Source organism: Ictidomys tridecemlineatus, chromosome 1, assembly GCF_052094955.1.
Source record: "Ictidomys tridecemlineatus isolate mIctTri1 chromosome 1, mIctTri1.hap1, whole genome shotgun sequence".
NCBI classification, from domain to species: domain Eukaryota; kingdom Metazoa; phylum Chordata; class Mammalia; order Rodentia; family Sciuridae; genus Ictidomys; species Ictidomys tridecemlineatus.
Window position 1 is genome coordinate 189,024,833 of NC_135477.1, and position 20,111 is coordinate 189,044,943.

A 20,111-nucleotide genomic window follows, 5' to 3' on the forward strand; every position below is an offset into this window, starting at 1 on the left:
CAGCACAGGCTGGGAAGGGACATGCAGACAGGCATACAAGGGTGATGGGCCAGAGGCCAGGGGTAAACTGCTTGGTGGTCTGAGACAGAGGGGCTGACACAGGTTAAGGCTGTCCCTGTCTCTGAGGCCTGTCCCGACCTGCCAGTGCAAGAGGAGCACAGGAGGAGGGAGTCCAGGCCAATCAGCCCCCTGGAGCCCCAGAGCAGGGCTGCTTGGCTGAAGTCTCTCTCATCTTCCCCAGTGACCTGAAAGAAGAGGGGCTGGGCATGCCAACTCATTTCCACTCTTGGTGATCTCTGCTCCATGCTGAGACTGAGTGTCTATACACAGGGTGCTGATGGGTTATTTCAGAGGTTGGCCATGGGAAGGCCAAGGAGGAGCAGCTGCTGGGACCTTACACAACTGTGAGCAGCAGGTGATCCAGTCCAGAGGAGCACAGCAGGTGAAAGCCCATCAGCAGGCACCCACACCCCAGCCCTGAGGAGTTGTGGATTTGCACAGAAGAAGCAGCCACATGGCAGACCCTGAGGTCATAGTGATTCTGGCTTTCTCCCCCTGCCCCCCCCCTGCCATATGTCATGTGAACCAGCATTTCCTGCTTGCTCTCTGGAGATTCCCAGTCACCAAGCATGCCACAGCCACTGGCTCTCATCAGCTGTGTCCCTCTGAACTGGATAGTCGCCTATAGTGGACACCTGGGTCCTTACAGGGCATAGGTCCCTCTTCCCACTGTTCCTCTCCTCGTGTGGGCCATGTCCTAGATCAGCAGCCAGGTAGCTAGGGTAGGGATGACCATGACCCTTGGAGTTCCCCAGCCAGAGAGTAAACAAGCAGGGAATGTCCTCATAATTTCTTAGATCACCACTGGCGGCTTCTTTCTGTTTAGGAGTCCTTCCTTTAGTGTGTCTTTCCTCACAGTTTTCCTATGAAGAATCATACCACTATTTAAAGAATGAGGTTACACTTAATATTCTGCTTGGAAATCTCAGCTGAATCTCCAAGTTTGCTTCTTGGCAGGCTTTATTTCAGAGCTTGTTCATCTAATTCAAACTTCAGCATTCAAAATGAGTGACTCCTACACGCATCCAGTCACTGACCACAGACTCTGCATGGTGCACTGGGGACTCTAGAGACCCAAATCCTCCACCCAAAAACCTTGAATAAGACCATCTTTGTGGGCCTCTGACCTTGCTCAGAAGGGCCTTGTGCTAGGTTTATTGCTATTGCTGCCATCTTAATTTTTTTTCTTTTTTCTTTCCAATACTGATGGTTAAAGTGACATGTGCTAGGCCAGCCTCTGCTATTGAGCTATGTCCTCAGCCCAACTATCTTAAAACTCTTAATATTTTAGTCTCTGAACATGTTTTTTTTTAAGTGAATTCTAATGAGGGACTTGAGGGAGCTCATTGGCCTGATCACTCAGAGGCAGATGCAATCCAGCAGCTTCCCCTGGAGTGCTGCTGTGCACCTGCCCACGGGCACTCAGTTTTGTCCTGTAAGCTGTGGTTGGGCTGTGCAACTTCTCTCAGCCCCAGCCAGTTGACTTCCTGTGCAGCAGCTGCAGCAAAGTTCAAAGTATCAGAAATGTGTGACAGAGGGCAGATGACATTGCGCCACCTCCTACATAAAATAGTGAAGTCGTGTTCCACTTTAGATTTTTTGACTGGGAAGAGAAGTATTGGGAATGTAGTAACCTAAAATTAATGAGTAGGTAGAAGAGTGGGGGCAGCACTTAGGTGACATTTAATTTTACTTATGGTATTGAGTAATAATGAGTTAACATTCTTCCATGGGGAATTTGAATTTTAAAAATGTCAGGATCTTCTTTTCACATTTGAGATTACTTTTATCTTTCCTGAAAAGGTGCAGGTCCTGTGATCTCATAGTGAGTGACTAACTCAGGCCTCAATACAAAATGCCCCAAGGACCCCTTGAACATTAGTGTTGGGGAGGGGGAGACTCCCTTCCTCTGTCCCTGCCAGCTGGCTTTCAGTGAACCTAATTAGCACCTTTCATTCTTATCTGTGGATTGTAAAGGACTTTAAGTAAGATCTGACTTCTTTCCTTTGGAGCTTAAACACCCAAGGAAGGCTCTGGGCCCAGAGCTAGAGGCTCCTTGGAGGCCACAGGCTCCCTTCCTGCACTCTGCTTTTGTAAACACACTCCCCCTGGCAGATATTCTCTGTCCATAAAGCTTTGCTTGAACTCAGAGCTGTGTCTCTCCTGGATATTTGTGCCAGCTACCCTAACACCAACCAAAAGGGTCCTGAAGGAAGGAGGCAAATACTGAAATGCTGGGGCCTGGACTTTTACCCTTTCCCACTGCAGATGACTCCTGGAAGGAGAAAAGCAAATAGTGAGGCTCCAGGGGGTTCCAGAGATTAGCAGAGAACACCTAGTTGTGGGCTTTCCCCAGTGACAACAAGTTTTAAACTTTTTACAACTGCCTTCCTGCTGAGGGCCATTACCAAGTAGGAATGAGGCATTGAAATTTCCTTGCCAAGCGTACCCCATGCTGCTTAGAGGCATTTGATGAAACATTGCATGCATGCTTTAATAAGGTGACCTTGCTCAAGGACCAAGGCGGATCCGGGTTTAGAGCTGATCAGGTTTGAGGAAGTAACCGGTTCCTTGAGTTTAAGGCGTTGCCAGTTTAAGATAATGGGTTTTAGGGAAGTTGGAGGTTGAACATTATTGCTGGGATTAGGGTGTTCCTGCTGCTTGTTCCCGTTGAGTGCCAATGTCTCGGCTTGGCACCAGAATCACGAGCCACCACACAGCTTTGTAGGTTCAAACAGCAATTCTTTATTCCCGCTCTCACACCGCCTCCACACAGGTCCAGGAGCAATCGCGTTCTGCCGTCTCCCCCACAATTCACCTACTCCACGAGGCTATCTCCAAATCCCATTTTAATCTCACGAGAACTCAACAGGAACAAGCAGCAGGAACACCCTAATCCCAGCAATAATGTTCAACCTCCAACTTCCCTAAAACCCATTATCTTAAACTGGCAACGCCTTAAACTCAAGGAACCAGTTACTTCCTCAAACCTGATCAGCTCTAAACCCGGATCCGCCTTGGTCCTTGAGCAAGGTCACCTTATTAAAGCATACATGCAATGTTCCATCAAACGTCCTCTAAGCAGCATGGGGTACGCTTGGCAAGGAAATTTCGATGCGTCATTCCTACTTGGTAATGGCCCTCAGCACCTTCCTGAGTTAAAAGTTTAACCTGCGTAACTAGGTCCCTGACTGTCCAAAGGGCACAACCTCAGTCTCCAATGAATTAATATTTACCCTCATTGTAAACTGCAAAACCCAAACTCCTTCTGTAACCTGGGGACAATTTGCTCTACCCAGAAAATGAACCCGCCCAGGTCTGATGGATTGACTTTGCTGCAGAATAAAGAGGTTTGCTTTCTGCCGCAGGCTGGCTGGTCAAAATAACCAGGGGGCTTCACTTAGCCAATCCCTAAAAAACAAATGCCAAATGTATTCTTTGATATAAGGAGGGCAACTAATAACAGAGCCGGGAGGAAGAGCATGAGAAGAAGATCACCATTAACTGGGCAAAAGGCAGGAGGGAAAGGGAGAGAGAAGGGAAATTGCATGGTAAAGGAAGGAGACCCTCATTGTTATACAAAATTACATATAAGAGGAAGTGAGGGAAAAGAGGGGGAAAAAAACAAGAGAGAGAAATGAATTACAGTAGATGGGGTAGACAGAGAAGATGGGAGGGGAGGGGGGATAGTAGAGGATAGGAAGGGCAGCAGAATACAACATACACTAGTATGGCAGTATGTAAAAAAGTGGATGTGTAACCGGTGTGATTCAGCAATCTGTATATGGGATAAAAATGGGAGTTCATAATCCACTTGAATCAAATTTATGAAATATGATATATCAAGAGCTTTGTAATGTTTTGAACAACTAATAATAATAATAATAAATAATAAAATAACCAGGGGGCAAGTGACAAGGAACTTGTGAAAGTTGATATGGAGTCGCTTTATTGCAGGACAACAGAGGTATATAGGTATATATACGTAACTAATTACACACAGCTTATCTTAATTAACATAAACTAGATACAGCAGTCAACCAATAAGGAATTCTCATCATCTTAATGATTACACACAGGTTAACTTAATTGACATAATCTAGACACAGCAGTCAGTCATTAAGGAATCTCTATCATCTTAATGGTTCACTGGCATTATTTCTCAAACCACTCTTCTTAGCAAAGTGCCAGGCGCCATCTTGACTTGTCTTTGGCTCTCAACAGTTTCCCTTCTCCAGCCTCCATCATTTGTGGGCTACGTGCTTACAGTAATACCTCATTGCATCAATTGCATAGAAAAGCAATGTTATTTTACATATATTGCCTTAAATAAATAACAACCAATTTCATCTGTGACTTTCTCTCACTTTTTGAATCATCTTATTTTTTGCAGAGAATGGAACACAGGGAATTGCATTTGCTATAAAAACACTCTACCACTGAGCTATGCCTGAGTTATTTTACCTGTTTTCTTAACGTTTTTGTGTGGCTTTCAGAAAATTTAAGAATACATGACACAAATTTCTTTTCAATTAAACAGAGCCTTGCTTTCCATAGCTCAGGCCATCTCCTGAAAGGAACACAGGTGAGCAAGGTCATGCAATTTGAAACCTTAATAAAATTCTCAAGTTGCTCCCAATCGTGGACAGCACGGTTTCTAGATATCGCTGATCTTCCTAAGTCCTCCTCTTTAGATGTTGCCTTCTACACCAGGCTAAATACAAACGTTTCCCGCCTACCCAGGTCAGGTCCCAACACAGAAAGAAAGCCCAGCCTAAAAGCCTGGACCTGTCACTCTGGCCTGTTTCAGTCACTGATTGGCTAGGGTAGCTGTCACTCAAGACTGGGTTGGTGCCTGGAGGCGGAAATCAGGGACGCTGGGGAGGAACTGTCCAATCAGGTGCGTAGGCGGAGGGGAAGGGCGAGCTCTCACAATCTCGCATCTTTTCTTTCTCCCTTGCTGAGCTCGTCCTCCACTGCTCCGGAGTCTTCTTACGGGATCCCCAGGTGACCCTGCATAACCAGAGTCCCCACCAGCTCCGGTACCGGGAGATCCTCAGGAGGTCGGCGAGTCACGCCGAGCGTGCGGCCAGGACTGGCGGGACCCGGTCATCACCTGCCTTGGGGACCTCAGTGCATTTGAGCTGCGGCGCTTGGGGCGAGTCCCCACCGGCGGGTGGCCCTGAGCCCTGCTCCCTGGTCCTGCCGCGGGGGTGGTAGATGCCGGGTCTCCGAGGTCAGCTGCACTGTGTATTACCGAGTCCCCTCTGGCGGGTGGCCCTTGACTTTGGCCCTTGGTCCCTCCCGCTGGGTGCGTTGGGAGGCAGGTTCCCCAGGTCAGCTGCAGAGCATGGCCCAGTCCTCTCTGGCGGGTCGCCCTGGGCCCCTGTCCCATGGGTGAGCTGGGCAGCAGGTCCCTGCCATCTTTTCTCCTTTCCTGTTGGCGACCTCCCTGGTTCAGATCTGGGCAGCTTATGTGGCCTGATGCTCCCAGAGTGTGTGGTGAGCAGGGGAAGGTCAGGGTTCTGGACCCAGGTGTGTTCTGATTGTAACATTTGGCCTTAGGGGTCCCTGACTGTCCCTCTTTATCCCCAGGATTAACCTGTGAGTCCTACAGACACATACTCCTAAATGTGCAGGAACCGGTATCAAATCCATTTTCCATTCTGGGACCCGGCTCCTCCTAAGGCTGGCAGCAGACACCTGAAATTCCTATTCCCTCCCACATTCCCAAATGCCAAATGCACCCTCCAGATCACACTTTGACAACCATTTGTTCCACTCTACATTCAAATAGACAGTGTTTTAATTGTGGTAGTTTCACTTATTAATGAATGTCATTTAAAAAAAATATTTTTTAACATGCACAAACATTTCCCAAGAGTGGAATGCAGAGAGGAATGACCTGGAAGTTGAGTTTAAAAAGTACTTATTCTTCTCTTCATCTTGCCCTGCACCTGTGCAGTGCCTTTGTGCAGAGGAGTTCTTTGGACATTGAACAGGATCCTGTGTCCTCAGTCATTGTTCTATCTTTTCCTGGGGCTGCTGCAAGTTGCCCTAAGCTTCCCTGTGCCCTTCAGGGTGCAGGCAATTTCAAGCTCTGCATCAGCTCCTCCTAGAGGACAGCCTGAGGTGTTTGGTGAGAGGAGCAGCTGGAGACACCCAGGTCAGGCAATGAGATGCTGGTGTTGAGAGAACATGACACTCCTGGTTCCTGCCCTCTGGATGCCCTCAGAGCTTTGAAGGAAGAACAATTTTCTCAAAGAGCAGGGGAAACTGACCCCAGCAAGGTGGAGCAAAGCCCTACAAAGCTCTTCAGCAGCAGGAGGGGGTGGGAGGTTGTGCCTGGTGACAGAAGCCTGACCTGAAGCTAGAGTCTGACAGGTCAGTGTCCAGTGGTGCTACAGCTCCCCGGGTTTGTTGCCTTGGAAAGACTGGCTCAGGTATTTTAGTGTCAGTTTTTCATGAACTATAAAACATAGTTTATTAGTAGAGCTGATTAGGAAATATCCCTAAAGGGTAAGATAGAGATACAATTCAGGGGGAAAAAATGAAGGCTAGAAACAGAAAAGAAAGAAATACTTGGCCTTATATTCCCTTAGTTAAAAATACTTATGAATGTTTTTGTTCACAAGAGTGAATTTACCGACTTTCTCAGATGCCTTCTTTTTTCGGGGGGGAGCAGGTGTTGCTAATTTAAAATAGAATTCCAGGACTTTGCTTTGGGAATGCTACCTAGGAATAGAAAAAGGGAAAACCTATGTTTCAGTGTGGCTGCAGATATGAATGCCCCAGAAGAAAGTGTGGTAGAGATGTTGGTTTCTTTATTACAAAGATTCAACCTCACTAAGTTGAAGAGGGCCTTGTTAAGTTGCTGAGGATGGTTTTGAACTTATGTTCCTTCTGTATCATCCTCCGGAGTCACTGGGATTACAGGCCTGCACAGTACCCTTTTTCTCCTTTCAGATGTGTTCTTTATGGGAAAGTGGGGGTGGGAGAGTGGTTTAAAATAGAATTCCAGGGCTTGGCTTTGGGAATGCTACCTAGGAAAAGAAACAGGGAAGATTTCTTCCAATATGGTTGCAAAAAGTGAGTACATTAACCCAATTCATTATGGTCGATGAATTGTTTCATTACAAAAATTCACCAAAACATCTGCTTCTGTAGTTTGCAGGGCTTTGGCAGTGGATGGGTCTGTTCTGTACCCTATGAACTGCAGGTGAATGTTTAACACTGATTCTGTTGACAGAACTAGGCAATTCCTAATAGTAGTCACATATGACGAATGATTACCAAATATTATCTGGGATATAGCAATTAAATAACATGTTTATTATCTGAAAAGGAGTACCTAGGTTTTCCTGTTGAAATATTAAATATAAATGTCTTAAATTTTTTTTCTCCTATAAACACAAACATCTAGTTTGTGATTTTCTGGGTTCTGTAAACACTGAGTCTCTTTAGATTGAAAACGGCTGAGGAACAGAGATCTGTGATCTCAATGAGTGTAACCCAAGGCCAAGGTTGCATCTACTGTGAGAATGGTCTCCAAGCTTGGGGAAGAGTTTAGTTACCAAGTGGTGGTTCCTCCTGGTGTACTGTGGGTGACAGGGTGCTTCCCTGAGCTGGTTTGTATTTGTAACCCAAGAGGAGGTCACTGAAGGTCCAGTCAGAGCTCTCTGGGCAGCCTCCTCTACGGAGGCCCAGGCTACTCAGACCAAACCTGGAAGGAGCCCTTTAGACTGAGAAGCTACAGAGCTCTGGAAAGCTGGGGTCCTTAGGCAGATGTGGTGGGGGACTGGATGGGAAGGCTAAGGGGATTCCCTTTCTGAAGGTGCATATTGTCCCAGAGTGTGCATTGAAACAAGGGCAGATTTGGGTGAGAAGCAACTTATTCTAAGGAGCACTGCACAACGGGGGAGAACCACAGGTGAGCTCTGCAAGCACCCACAGCTCCTGCAGAAAGGGCTGCTTTCCTAGGGAGGGGCAAACAGGTTAGGAAGAAGCTGGAGGGGAGGGCTGCGAGGAGGGGGGCAGGTCAGATCCCAGGTCAGTGAGTGTTTCCCAGAAGTCAGCCTGTTCTCAGGAGGGGTCAGGAAGGAGGCTGTATGTTGTTTCCAGCTGCCAGTGGTTTAGAGTTCAGGGTCCTGGAGGAAGGAGGGAAACTCGAGTCAAGTTTGATTAACAAGTAATTTGTTCTGATCACTGAAGAGAAAACTTCCTCTAATTGGTTATGAGGGAAGAAAGAGGGGAGGGATTTTCAGGATCAGTCTGTTTCTTCTGCCATGGGCTAAAAAGGGAGCATCTTCTGAGTTATAATGGGAAGGGGTGTCTGTGCAGGAACTGCTCTAGCAGAATGCAGAGGAGGGGGATTTCTTCAATTATAGATCTTTCACAGGAGTCCCTTTGGCACTTTCTTTTTCTTACATATCTTCATTTTGGCCAATCCTGAGTTGAGTCTTTTAAACTGAACATAAGGGATGTGCTTTGTTAAAATCAAATCATTGAAGTTGAGGAGGGGGTGACGGGAGTCCCCAGTTTATAGTTCTTTGCTCTCAGCAGTGTGACTGGCACTCCTGCCCTGTAGCTGGCATCTACAATGAGGCAGTGTTTTGGAGCTGACCCTGAACTAGGGTTTGTGCTGACTGGTGGTGTCAGAATTGAACTTTTGAGTGACCAGTGGTTTTGGAGAATGGATTGGTGTTCAGCAGCCTCACACTTTAGGTGTCAGAAGTGGTTTCAGGAAAAAGGCCTCATAGGCCAGGACATTCATGTGCCTGCTGGTGGGTGCTTGGGTGACAGTGAGAACTGAGGTCCTGCAGGAGGGAACATTCCACTCTAGGGAAAGGAGAGCACAGTGACCTTCCAGGACCAAATGTTTCAGCTGGTCGGGTTTCCTTTATTCCCTAGAAGAAGCCACCTGGGTTGCATCTACTGTGAGAATGGTCTCCAAGCTTGAGGAAGAGTTTAATCACCAAGTGGTGGTTCCTGGTGTACTGTGGGTGACAGGGTGCTTCCCTGAGCTGGTTTGTGTTGTTTTCTTTATCAAGTCTTGGTGCCATAAAATTCCAGTTTGTCTCAAGAATGTTTGAGTGCCCCCAAAAGTCCTGGGGCACTCAACCTCTGAGCCACATCTGTGCCACTTTTTTTGAATTTTTTTTTTTTTAATTTATAGACATGGTCTCACTGAGTTGCTTATGTCTCCCTGTTTCTGAGCCTAGCTTTAAACTCATGATCCTTCAACCTCAGCATCAGGAGCCTGTGGGAAAACAGGCATGTACCGTGTCACCCCACCAAGAATTTCATTTCTTCATTAGTGGAAGATTTTTATATTATCCATTAACATTTATTTGGATGCAGTAATTGGATGTAACAAGCACAGAGAGTTCTTGAAATAATTTTTCAATGCTCAGTTTAGTAAGAATCTATATACCCATATATTCCTGTCCAAATAGGGATGGGTTGACCCTGGGCAGGCTGCCCTCTCTCCTTGCTCTCTCCACCCTCTGCCTGGAGGTGAGTGCAGTGCCAATTCTGTCATTCCTTCTAGTTTAACCAGCTGTGAGGAAGCAGAATTTTTCTTAGTTCTGTCTTATTGAGTTTTCAGTACCTTAATGTTACCATTAGTGCTCTATCACTGGAGTTCTGTAATGTGCAATGTGTGGTTTCTCTGCCTCAGTTGGTTAGACTCCTTTGCTGTCTGAGTCTTTGGGTCTCCCAATTTCCTTCCCTGTTCCTGCTTCAGGAACTTCACTCATTTCCAGTTTCATTTTTACGTTTTTGATAATTTCATTCTATTTTTAAATTTGGTCCCTATGTGTGCACCCTTTATAATTTTGTACACTTAGGGAAATTCTCAGGTTATTGATTATGGGTAATCTGCACTGCAGTGTGAGGAGCAGCTCTCTCACTATTCATCCTTGTGTGTTTACCCTCTTACCTGTCTATCCTTTTTTACTTCCATGTGACTGTATATTGCTTTTCACTGAATACCATTAGCATGAACATTTTTCTGTGTATTTCCATGTTCTTTGAAATGGTTTTCAGTCATTTTCTCATGGAATTTATTTTTAGGTTATATTTTTTTGACTTTTAATTTTCCCTTCAAATGAATTCATGTCTCTTTGTAAACACTGCAGACATCTGCCCTGAGGTAAGGTAGCCTTCTTGCCCCCTGTTGCAGTTTGGTGGAAGAGCCCCCTTTTTATAGATGTGTCATTCTTTTTTTTCTTTGAATTTATCTTATTAAGTATATCTATAGAACAAGAAGCATGGTGGATTTTGAGAGATAAATTCTTAGGTTTCCCCTCCTGGACACAGGGAATGAGCCTTTTTGGGGCCGCATTTCAGCACTCAGAGTCTGGCTCCCAATATGGGAATGTGATTACCCCTTTGCAAGTGGGTATTTATTCTGAACTCTGAGTGAGGCAGGCTCTAACCTGAGCTGGTTCAAATGTTTGCTTGTTCTTTCACTGAGTTCTTTTTATTATTGTCATGTAATTCGTTTTTTATGCACTTAATACTTGTACTTCCTGATTGTATTATTATTATTATTATTATTATTATTATTATTATTATTGTCTGAAAATGAGTTGACAGAGGAAAAGTGTGAGGAGGCCTTGCCCATGAAGTCCTGGTCTTTTCCCAAGTGATTTATGCCTGGCTCCCTCCTTCCCAGTCAGGCCTGACCAGGCACACACCTTCTCTGAGGTCATGGTAGGCTGCCTTGGAACCAAGGCTGTAATTCCTCACATATGCCTGAGACTCTGTGCCCAGAAGAGCTTCCTAGCCAACAGGACCTGCTTTGGAAAGCCAGGCTCAGCTCTGCATAAGTGGAAATGTCCCCCTGGTGGGGCAGGTCCCCTTGCAGGGAGGAAGTCCTGCCTGAAAAGGGCTTTTGCCAATATCTTTTCTTCCTGGCCTATGTATCCAGGAGCATGATGCATCTCCTGTCAAGGCCCCAGAGTGTGCATATTTGGGTTGGGATGAGAGAGGGGTCTTGTGGAGCCTTGGCTAGTTAGCAGACAGCTGGTGGGAGGGGGTGGCCTTCCACAGTCTCAGAGGCCTGTATCTCTCACCCTGTGGAGCTCAGAATCCGTCTCCAGGACTGTGTCTTCTCTGCTGTGTGAGGCCCAAGTGGCTCTGACTCACATTTGTCTCCCTGTGACCTGCAGGTTCTATGAGGTCCACAAGAAGGATGTCAGGTCTCCCCAGATGGCAGAAAATGGTGAGTGTGTGGGGCAGGTCTAGTCAGGTGGGAAGTAGGCTTGTTACAAGTGGTAAACCAGCTGTGGCTGGCCTCTGGCCTCCCACTGTCATCTCTATAGTATCAGTGTCAGCCAAGAGTATCTGAGTCAGATGCTGCTTCAGCTCAGCCCTTGATGGCCATGGTGTGGGCTGGTGCAGGTGGGTTCCCAGTGTGCTGCCTGGTCTGTAGCCACTTTGGCAGATCCCTCTCTGCCCAGCTGGACCCTAGCCCTAGGTTCTCAGTGTGAAGTGAAGGCAGCGGGTCTCAGGGGATCCTGCCTTAGGTGTGGGGCTCCTGGGTAGAAGATGCTAGTGTGAGGGATCTGTTTCTTCTCAAGGAGTCACCCTCCTTTCCCCCTCCTATGCCCTACCAGGGCTTTTGGTACATTCTTAATATTCCTGTACTTTTCTCATATTTACAAATCTGACTCTCCCTCCAAGTTCACAGCATTTTCATCTGTTTTTGTGAATTTCCCATATGATGAAAGGAGAGAACAGTCACCTGGAACTTCACTGTTAAGAGAACTTGTGCCTCTCTCTCTCTCTCTCTCTCTTTTGTTTTTTTCCTTCCCCAGGAATTGATACCTTATCAAATTGTGGAGAGGTTTTCTTTGGACCCCTCACAGCGTCCCATGTTTTCAGCCACTGTATTGTCCTGCCTGGGGCTGCCTCAAGTCTTGTAGGCACCCTGTGTCCTACAGGAAGCAGGCAATTTTAGGCCCTGGGTCAGCTCCTTCTAGAGGACATTGTGAGGTGTTTCATTCAGCTTGTGAGGGGAGTAGCTGGAGGCCCTAGGGCTGAGGAATTTCTTGGAATTGGCCTCATCTAGACAGCTGCCTCCTAGAGACACTGTCTCCCCCAAGCCTTGTTCCTATTCCTTGGAGACAGGTGGACAGTGAGCCTGTGGATGCTGGTGCTGAGGGGCCAGGACAGCAGTGATTCCTTCCCTTGCATTCTCTCACAGTTGTGAAGGAGGAAAACTCTCCCAGAGCATAGGACCACCCACCCCAGTGCAGTGCAGTGGGTGGTCCTTACCTTCCCCTTGAGCCTGACACATCTGTGCTCCCTCAGCACCAGCCCTTTCTGTGTTTATCACTTCAAATTGGTCTGCTTACTTATCAGAGACCTAGGTATTCCTTAAATGTCAAATGTATTTATTCAGGGGTGAGGTTAAAAAAAAAAAAAAGAAAGAGAAGAAAAACTTTCTATTTGATTATTGTTTTCATTGGACTTGTTTTTAGGACTTTAAGAAAAAAACGCTCCTAATAGGTTATGTTGTTATTCTCATTTCCTTTGTTGTGCTGAATGTCTAACTCAGGGCAGTAATTCTCATGTATTCACAAATTGTACCTTTTTTCCTCCCTCCATTTGTATTAGTATATTAGTTATACATAATATTAGGGTTTGTTTTATTTATATTTCTTTTTGCTGTCAGGAATTGTACTCAGAGGAACTTTACCACTGAGCCACATCCAGGGCCCTTTTTATATTTTATTTTTAGACTATCTCCCTCACTTGTTTAGGGCCTCACTACATTGCTGAGGCTAGTCTCAAACTTGCATCCTCTGCCTCAGGCTCCTGGGTTGCTACTATTACAGGTGTGTACCTCCTTGCCTGGTTAATGTTGGGTTTTATTTTTTACATAATGTGCAAGCATTAGGTTGGTGTAAGTTATTCCACTTCAGTCCCCAGTAATTTTCCTTTCTCTCCTACTTTCTTTCTGTTTCCTTACCTCTTCTCATTAGACTTCCTTCTATATATATATTTTTTTTCTTAAATTTATGCTTTATAGATCAACATAATGGTGGAATTCATCATGATATGTCATCTATTTTCATAGGATGATCTGTTCAACTCCACTCCAGTGTTCTCTCATTTCCTGTTTCCTCCTTTATCTCAGTCTCTGTCCTCTTCTTCACTTCCCTCTCTTCTATTTTCACGGGATCCTGCCTATCCCACTTTTTGTCTGATTTTGCTCTAGCTTCCATATATGGGAAAGAAAACATTCAGCATCTGAGTTTCTGGCTCTCACTTATTTCACTTAGTATGTTGTCTTCCAGTTCTACCCATTTTCATGCTAATGACATACTTCATTCATTATGACTGAACAAAATCCCATTGTGTATGTGTACCTCATTTTCTTTATTCTTTTTTCTCTTGATGGCATCCTGGGCTGGCCTTGATATGGTGAACTGTGGTGTGACTTTATCACTGTAGCATGTTGGTGTTACACAGGGAGCTCAGGCTGCTCCCTGCAGGATGGTGCTGAGTCCCAGGGTTTGCAGTAAGAACTGAGGTGCATCATGAAGTTATGTGAAATTTGAGGCTGTTCCAGGATCACATTTGTCCTGCTTCATTTTCCCTGTTTCCGTGTGGAGCAGCTCCACTACTATTTGGCTGACCTTCTGTTCCCTGAGGCTGCTGATATTTCTCTTCTACATGGTGTTCCAGGTACCATTACTGCACCCTTGATTACTGCCGACTTGAAGTGAGCTCTGTACTCATGAAGTGCTAGTCAGACTGCTGTTCTTGTTTTCAGAGTCCTGTGGTATTCTGATTCCCTTGTAATGTTGAATGACATTTTCAATTTCTAAAAAGGAATCATCACCCGGGATTCTGATGGGTTTAAATATAATTGGTAGATTCTTTGGGAGTATCACCACCTTAATAACATTAAATCTTTAGTCCATGAGCATAGAATGGTATTTATTTGGATGTTGAGCTACTTCCACCAAGCATTACAGTTTAGAAAACAAGTTTTAAAATTTTCTATTTGCTATTTATTATGTATGTATTATATATTATTATATTGTTTATTCTCTATGTTTATTTTTTGAATGTCATTGTAAATGAACTTTTTAAATTGCATTTCAGAATTTTTTGAGTAAAAAGTTGATTTTTTGATTATTAAAGTTAAGAGTTTTGTTTATTAATTTTTTTCACTCCTGACCTTGGGAACACATCTTCCTCTTGGGTGCTTCCAGGTTTTGAAAATCATGAGTGCTGGTGCTCCGAACTTTGTAGGGCAGGATGTCATGTGGACCTACATTGTGAACTCATTTGGGTTTCCCCAACTTTGCGAAATGGCTTGGGGTCCAGGAGCCACCTCTCTGACACATGAGATAGGGTTGATCACTTCAGCCTGTGACAGTTGAGTGGCTGTGGGCCTGTGAGGAGGTTTGTGTGAGGCCTCTGTGTGTTAGAGCCCTGGGACTTCTCAGGTATTGATCTTCTCCGTGTCCAGGCTTTCTGGTAGGCTCAGCAGTCAAGAAACCCTGTCAGATGTCCTTATCCACTGGTAGTAGAGACTGTAGGGAGCAGGAAACCAGAAATGGGCAAATGGGCACTGTGTCAGGTGGTCACTGTTGATGGAGTGAGAGGTGGAGAAGGGTGCAGAGGTGTCCCTCTCTCCTCCTGTCTTGGTGCCTGTGCAGCTGTCTCAGCCCATGAGTGGGTCTGCGTTTTTACCTTTCCCACCTTTATATGGTGGAGTCCTTGGTTTTGTCTCAGTATCTGGTGCTGTGTGAGTTGGCCCTGAGGTCTGGAATGCTGTGATTTTGTTCCTAGCTTCCCTGGGAGCCTCCCTCTTGCTGTGTTATCTAGAAGTAGTGAGAGCAGGAATCCTTGACTTGTTTTTCTGTCACGGAGACAGGGTTTTGTTCTTCAGTGTAGCCTCAGGTTTTGTAGATCTCTGTGGCTCTTTAGGGTTTTTCATTCTTTTCCTGGTATGTGCATGTTGATGTCATGAAGATGGGTTTGATTTTTGTCAGCTGCTTTTTCTAGGTATCAACCCTCTCCAGATGCATGATGTGCCCCTGTTTTCCACATTTCTTTGGGGTGCCATTTCACTCTGTTGGTGGTGTCCAATGAAGGATAAAATTTTCACTCTTTAGTGTTGATTTGCTTTTAAATTGCAAATGTGGATTAGGTGCAGTGAGCTAGTTGCACGCCTGTTCCAGTGTGTCATGATATGATCAGGGCTTTAGCCCTTCTGACCCTTACATTTATCATTTCTGGGTGTCTGTGGACTATTCCCCCTGCTTTATTATGAAATGCACAGTGACATGTTGTGCACTACATGCTCTGGTCACTCTACTGTACTGGAGAGCAGTCCTGCTGGCCCCGTCTGAGTGTATTTTAGTACCTGATACACAGTCTGCTCTTCCAGTCCTTCCCTGTCCCTTCTCCTCTCTCTTCCTTGCCTCTGGTGACTACTCTTGTACTTTCTCTGAATTCAACTTGCAGCTTCTCTGAGTGAGTTTGTACACACAGATGTGTCTCTCTGTGCCTGGCTTGTTCTACTCAGTGTGGTGTCCATAGTTTCACTCTCATTGCTGCAAACCATAGGACTGAAAGCCATTTGGTGAAATCAAGTTCATCTATTCTTTCATGAATCACATGGATGCAACAGTATCCCAGAAACCATTCCCAAATCCACTGTTATGAGATTGTGCTCTAGTGTTGTGAGATTGTGCTCTGTGTTGTCTTCTAAGAACGGGTGAGGTTCATCTCTTCAAGGCTTTTGTCCATGTGGATTTCATGTAGGCACGTGCTGTGAGGGGAGGGTCTAACTTCACAAGTGGACGTGAACACACAGTTTCTCAGCCATTCATTTTCCTGAAGGTCCTGTTTACTGGAATGACCCTGGTCCCTTGTGCAACATTTTTTTTCTTCTTTTTCTCCATGGGTCAGCAGTGTCCTGGTCCCCCATTTTCTCCTATTGTTGTATGTGTCTGCCTTTAAACCAGTGCTACTCTGTCTTTGTTAGTATAGTTGGAGGAGGTTTTGAAAGCTGGAAATGTGGTGCTCTGCAGTTTATTTTTTTTTTCTTCTGTTGTTGATTTTCTTGTATTTCCAAGTGAACATTAGAACGATACTTCTTACTTTTATGTAAAAAATGTCATTGTTATTTAGAAAGTGATTGAACTGACTTCATGGTTAATTTTTGTGTAGATTTACAATTCCTTTTGCTTGCAAATACCAGATATCTTTACATGTATCATTTCCCTGAAGTAGTTTGTAGTTTTAGTTGTGTCAGATTTTGTGGATAATTTCTAAACCTTTTTGTTGTTGTTGTTGTTGTTGTTAACGTGGTTTTCTCCTCCTGCTGAAATCCTGGCTCTTTTCCATTTCAGTTGTGCATTTATTCATATCACTATGCACCCACACCCTCTAATGTCCCATCTATTTCAGGCTACTTTTTAATTCATTTTCATCTTTTAAATGCATTTGAATTTCTCATTCTTTGTTCTTGCTTACTCTTCTTATATAAAAATCTTTTTTTTCTATTTCTCTAGAAAAAAACATTTCGAAACTGTTTTAGTTTTGTATTTCACACCAGAATGTCTAATGAATTAACATGTGTGCAAGGAATGAGGAAATAATGCATTTTTTCAGTTTAATACCATTTTGTGTTGACTCATCTTTAAAATTGCATGTGAATGTTTCCACTTCTCAACAATGCATTCTGTAATTAGTCAATTTTTTATATGAATTTCAAACCACTGAAAACTTTCTTTTCTTTTGGTCCATCTCATGGTTCATCTCTCTGCTAACTGTAAAGAAGGGAACAAAGAAGGCTTGTGGGGAGCCACTCCAAACACACACACACACACACACCTTTAAATCCTGATGCACCACGAGGATCCGAAAGATCACTGTAGTCTGGTGTAATAGTGGCATGACTGGTGACTCGGTCTTTTCCCTCATTCAGATAATAACGTGTGGCACTGGGAGTGGCTCTAGGAATAGGATGCACCCAGAGGGGTTGAGCTACACTCACCTGTTCCCTTGTAATCCTACTTCTTGCCTCATTTGAATGGCTTCTTTCCATTAAAAGGGTTTAGCACCTGCTCTTCTCTCTTTCCATGGACCTCAAAGGTCAGAGGAGCCATGACAGGACCCAAAGAAAAAGGTATTTCTGTCTCTGATTATTTTGTGCAGCCCAGTTCACTGGACTGGGTGTTTTAGTCGTGGAATACAACAGAGACTTACCCATACGATGCAGAGGCAAGAAACAAGTGGCTGCTCCTTCTAAGCACCATGTTTATTTATCTCCCAAGTTACATAACTTGTTGTTACCATGACTACATTGTGATTTAGTCTTCCTTTAATCCCAAGTGCTAACTAACTGACATAAGGTCCAGGTTAATATAAACACAGAATCCCTTTTCTCTAAGGACATCACCATAGAAACTAGATAGTGAGCCTGTATAGTTATCTTAATAGCTTCAAAGAGAAATTGCTGGATATTCCAAGCACAGGAAATAGAGCGCCTGTAACCGCCACCCCCCCCCAGCCCCCAGGAGTTTGTTCACCAGAAGAACGCTTCCCTGTACATTTCCACGGTCAGAATACCTACAGGTAACCCTATGCTAGCTATGTCCAATAGTATTATTTAAAGTTCTCTATTTATACTCAGGTGTCACTTAAACATTCTGGTAGTTTATATTTAGGCTGCCTTACCATTGCACATACACCACAGTGTATTCACACAGTCCTAGAAGGAATAGCTATTACATACCTAGGCTGTATCATGTCAGTGCTTCCTAAGTCCAGCCCCACACAGCATTTCACTTAAAAAGCTACCAAAGTTGATCATGCATTACATTTTTTTTGCACCACCATCACTACAAACACCGCAATAATCCCTTTTCTACTGATAACCATTTTTATGTAGCCCATTATTATCCAAAAATGTCTTTGACCAAAATATTGTTATGTGGCACATGACTATATATTATATAAGCCAAACAGTCTGCTATCTAGAGCATATTGACAGGTGTTACATATTTCTTATTCTTATTGGGCTAGGACAAGTACCTTTCATTGATGATTAGGAATTTGATTTGTGAAATGTCAGAAAAGGGTTTAACACTTTTTCCATTGTATTCGATATTAATTGGAGGATATTATAAATTCTTTATTCATGATTGTTCTTTTAATTAGTAGGTTACATTTCATCTGCAGTAAAGCACCAATAAATTCCAATTGGTTTTCTTGGTGAGCTCAATCCCCAGTTACCATGTTATGACCACCTCAATGAAATGTTGTCTACTAAGGAAGTTCTTAGACTCTGTTTTCAGAGGGTTCTTTTTCTTTTTTTAATGGGTTGGCGATCATTGATCCTGGAGGTTCTACATTGTATGAGTGGGACAAAATAAAACAAATTCCAGAGTAAAGCAATCGTTCAGCACATACTGTGTTGCTTACTTGCACTGTCAAGCACTGTGACTCAGTGTAAATGCTTAGTTTGGTGAGATCCCATCCAAATCTTTACCTCTGTCTACCAGCTAAAGTACAACGTAGCCAGTAGGCATTTCTCAGGGTAGGTACTGAAAGGTAACTAATATTAACTCTCTGTGCACATGATGTCGTAGGGTTTCATTATTCCATGTATTAGACATTCACCCTACAAAGATCTTAGGGGTGACCCAGGAGCATGCCTTACTCCCTGGACTAAAACTGTTTATGCTTTCATGGATAGTTCAGTTCTTATATTGAAATGTGCATTTGGGGAAGTAAGTGCAAACAGAGTACATGTTTAACAACCAAATCATAGACTGAATATTTAGAGATCACAATTGTGAGAACATCTCACATATTAAGAGTAGAGCCCTCATGATGCTGACCATTTGTCCTAGCCTGCACTACATTTCTGTGGGGTATTTTAGAATTCAATGGTCTTCGAGGATGTGGCTGTGAACTTCACCCGTGAGGAGTGGGCTTTGCTGGAACCTTCCCAGAAGAGTCTCTACAGAGATGTGATGCAGGAAGTCCTTAGAAACCTGGCTTCTGTAGGGAAGGATGAAATTTCATTGCATAATCAAAGACAGAGCACTTGCGAGTTTTTTTTTTTTCCTCATTAATTGGAATGTGGGAAAGGGAATACTTTGGAAAATAAATTGGATCTAATGTCATTGCACTCTGCTGCAGCGTAAATACCATACTCCTGTTTTTTTTTTTTCCTTTTTCTTTAATGGGTGCATTATAGTTGTTTAAATTGTAAATCCCATAATACATTTTGAAATCATGGTGATTCATATTGACTTTTCATGAACTACATTTCAGGAGATGGATGGGAGGATCAGAACATGGAATATTAGAACACAAATACTGAGAGAGACTTAAGGTAATTTGTACTCATATGAGGAAACAGCACCATGAGGGAATTCTAGCACATCATATAGTTTCACAAATAAGCAACAAAAACAATCATGAGATAAATTATATTTATTCTTATTTCACCAAATATAAAATTTAATGAAAGATAAATGTTAACTATTTTCAAAAAAATATTGACTTGTTGACAGTGTCAACAAACTTCATTTATGATAGCACTGCTTTAGTAGCAGCTGTTAAATATTAAACAAATATTTAAAAAATAATTGTTACATTGACTTTCAAAGAGTATACAATATAGACATGGCAGAAAACCCATACTTTACCTGATATTGGTAATAGTACAAGTGCAATGCTTATTAATAAATATAAAGTATTAATGATCCAACCATAAATTGTACTTTTAATTTTTTTACAGAAGTCATATGGTAGGCTCTGGAAAAATTTGAAAAGGTATTCAGTGCAGAAAAACCTTTATTGAGATTCCAAATCTTAGTCTTAAAAGACCATTCCTGCTAGTCAGTTCATGTGAAAGCAGTATGTATGGACAGGTCTTCACATGTCACGTTTCCTTAATAGGCCCATCATATCTCACTCTGCAAACAAACCATATGAGAATGAGGAGTGTGGCGGAAAGCTATATGAATGTAAGGAGAAGAGAAAATCCTCCATATCTCTCACAA

General features: G+C 43.7%; 1 long non-coding RNA gene across 2 annotated transcripts; it reads left to right on the forward strand.

The window, feature by feature from the left end:
- Positions 1-4,819: 4,819 nt before the first annotated feature.
- LOC144378642 (uncharacterized) lies at positions 4,820-20,079 on the forward strand. Of its 2 annotated transcripts, XR_013440558.1 has the most exons (3): positions 4,820-5,296; positions 11,235-11,287; positions 19,378-20,079. It is a non-coding gene; the product is annotated as an uncharacterized LOC144378642 (long non-coding RNA). The 2 variants fall into 2 exon arrangements; XR_013440559.1 differs by lacking the exons at positions 11,235-11,287; positions 19,378-20,079 and adding an exon at positions 5,656-8,807.
- Positions 20,080-20,111: the final 32 nt, after the last annotated feature.